The 3,429-nt window shown below is 39.0% G+C and overlaps 1 pseudogene; it reads left to right on the top strand.

The window, feature by feature from the left end:
- Positions 1-2,114: 2,114 nt before the first annotated feature.
- LOC144218946 (olfactory receptor 5V1-like) lies at positions 2,115-3,069 on the top strand (annotated as a pseudogene).
- The last annotated feature ends 360 nt before the right edge of the window (positions 3,070-3,429 follow it).

The following is a 3,429-nucleotide window of genomic DNA, read 5'->3' as shown; positions in this document are numbered from 1 at the left end:
TTCGTTTCCTAGATTGTTAAAAAATCTCAGACTATGGATTAAGATCTGAGCAGCTTGAATCTCCACATGAGTGCTTACTATCTATGTGACTTTGAGCAAGTTATTTATTGAACTGAACTGGTTAGGCCACAGTATAGCAAAGGAAGTACCTTCAGGAGCTGTAGCCATTGGTGAGGTTGTAAATGTTTAACAGCTGGTTTTCCAGGAAACACACACACACACACACACACACACACACACCATTTATTTTAAATTTCACCCACATAAAGAATATGGAGTATACAATTTATAAATAATAATGAAATAAACAGGGACTCCTGGGTGGCTCAGTTGGTTAAGCGTCTGACTTCGGCTCAGGTCATGATCTCACAGTTTGTGGGTTCGAGCCCCGAGTTGGGCTGTATGCTGACAGCTCAGGGCCTGGAACCTGCTTCAGATTCTGTATTTCCCTCTCTCTCTGACTCTCCCCTGCTCACGCTGTCTCTCTGTCTCTCTCTCGGAAATAAATAAAACACTTAAAAAATTTTTAAAAAGAAATAAACAAAACTTGTTATTGTCAATTCCATATAATAACTGATCCTCACAGAATGCTGTTATTGACTCCATAGCCAAACTATACCTGAAATGCAGGGAGTATTCGATCAAGTAAAACTATAAATAATGGTCTACCTGCTTCAACAGAGAAGTCTCTCTCATCACTAATGAATGTCATTCATGGTTGCTATTTTGTCTCTGTCAATAAGTAAGACAAAAGTCGATCAGTAAAGATGTGCGTCTGAATTTCTGTCACTTGTCGGTAATGTGAGTGACAATTTTCACTGAATTTAAACCCCGGAAGAACATTTCCTCTTCTTTCCATGGTCTTCACAGCATAAGAGCTGCAAACATGACACACTTACAAGTTTAATTAACCTTATTAATGTTTTCCTATCAATTTCTTCAGCCTAAACAATCAACAAAACCATGAACAGAGTGCTAATTGATAGCATTTGCTGTTTTCTGTGGCATAGTTTACATGACCTACTGCAAGTTATGGCCGTGGTTCTGAGTACAGCTTTGGGAGGAGGGGTGAAGTTCTAAGTCCACACTCCATGGCGTCTCTATTGTGCAGATCCAGGAAGAGCAATAAATCCTAAAGCACAGATAGTAGGAAAAAGTAAAATGATTAGGGAGGAATGTTTTGTTTATTTGTTACCTTTGTTTTTACTACAGTTTAGTTATATGTTTACATAAGTCCATTTTTAATAATGGCTGTGTTTAATAACTGGCTTGCAAATTCCTGAAAACTAACAGTGGGCTCTTATGAACCACAAGGCTAGGTCAGGTGTGCCCTGGCCGTGGTGATTTGTAGGGCATGCATTTTAGGAACAGCTTCACACAGCAAATGACACATGGAATATTAATTTTGTTCTCCGTGTACAAAAAAGGTTCTTTTCTCTTCCAGAGTCTTTCAATGGCTAGGGCATATTTATGTCACCTGAATATTGAAGTCCACGTCTGAATATACACATCCTTGAATTGTAGGATCTGTGTGTTATAATTAACTGTAAATTTCATTTATATTTTACAGAACTGCCCCCAGAACACACTCTCAATCTCTGGTATCACTGTGTCTTTTTCTGCTGTCTTTACCCTCTGTGATATATAAAATGTGACAAATTCTATATGCAGTCTACTAATGTCAGCCTTCAAAAGTTTGCAGAAAGTATAGTTGATTGACCCACTAATCACTGTATATAATAAACTCATGATTTATAATAAATAAATCACTGCAACCCCAGAAAGACAAAGCAGATGGGTCTTTCCTTCCTATCATTAGGCCTTATGGTGCATGTGGCTTTCGCAGGTTTCTTTTAAAATTCAGAACTTCCTGTAGTGTCTATTTTAAGGAATTTCATCTACAGAAGGAAGACAAACTGTGTTTATAATTATGCTGGATGCTGAAGCACAGTGTTTGTTGTGGTAATTTGTATTTTTTTCAGATATATTTGATGTTTTTGTTGATAAATAATTTTGCTTTGTCAAATGTGAAGCTTTTACTTTCTTCTAGTACATGATTGCAGAAATCTGAGCTTCCTTGTTCCCAATTTCAGAAGGAAAACCAGAGCCATATTATGGAAGGAGAAAACCAAACAGCTCTGTTTGAGTTTATCATCTTGGAATTCTCCAACTTAAATGAGTTGCAATATTTAGTTTTTATCATCTTCTTTGTAACTTATATCTGCACCTTGAGAGGAAATAGCTTCATAATTTTGGTGACCATGATTGTCCTGTGCCTACACACTCCCATGTATTTTTTTTCTGGAAAACTTTGCTTTTCTTGACATCTGCTACACCACCACCAACGTCCCCCAGATGATAGTGCATCTCCTATCAGAGAAGGAGAGCATTTCCTATGGGGGATGTTGGGCATAACTGTTTGCATTTATGTTTTTAGTAGGATCAGAGTGTTTCCTCATGGCAGCCATGATGTATGACCGTTACATTGCTATCTGCAAACCTCTAAGGTACTTAGTGATTATGAACAGGGACCTGTACAGCTGCTTAGCCGCCTTGTGCTGGACTGAGGGTTTCCTCAACTCAGTGGTGCACACGGCACTGACCTTCCGCCTGCCCTTCCGCGGCAACAACCAGCTTCAGTATTTCTTCTGTGACATCCCCCCTTTGCTGCTGTTGTCTTTTGGGGACACTTTGTCAATGAATTGACATTACCGTCCATTGGGGTCTTCATTGGGTGGGCTCCTGTCCTGGATATCATTGTCTCCTACCTCTATATTATCTCTACCATCTTGAAGATCTGCTCCTCAGTGAGGAGGCAAAGGCATTTCTACCTGTGCCTCACACCTGGTCATTGTCTGTCTGTACAATGGCAGCTCCATCTTCACATAGGTGCGGTCCATCTCAACATACTCGCTAGAGAAAGATGGGCTAGTCTCTGTCCTGTACAGTGTTGCCACTCCCATGCTAAACCCCATAATCTACTCTTTGAGGAATAAAGATGACAGAGGAGCTGTGAAAATTATAGGAAGAATGTGGCAAGCTTCCAATTCCCTCTCTTTAAATGTGTAAGCTTTTCTCGTCTGAGAAGATGATATATTGTAAAACTGTCCATTTAACTTATAGAAACTGATTTTTGACAACTACTCAAACAAAATTAAAAGTCAAATGAAAATTTTCACATCCATGAAAGGTGAAGTAGTTGTGTTCTGCAAACACTCATGCTAAAAAAGAATCTATATGGAATACTTTTAAGTGTTTCATAAAGAGCAATGAACTAAGAAGACAATGAGGAATCACAAGGTCAAGATTGAGCAGAGGTTAAGAACAGAAAGATGTGAAGTAGGCATGTGGGACCATTTCTTGTGAGGATTTCTGCTCATCTTGAAGGAGTATTTGAAGTTCTGAACAGCATTTTGACATCCTCACAAG

This window comes from Crocuta crocuta, unplaced genomic scaffold, assembly GCF_008692635.1.
Source record: "Crocuta crocuta isolate KB4526 unplaced genomic scaffold, BGI_CrCroc_1.0 scaffold259, whole genome shotgun sequence".
NCBI lineage: Eukaryota > Metazoa > Chordata > Mammalia > Carnivora > Hyaenidae > Crocuta > Crocuta crocuta.
Note: the sequence above shows the minus strand (reverse complement) of the source record. Positions and strands in the feature narration are given on the sequence as shown.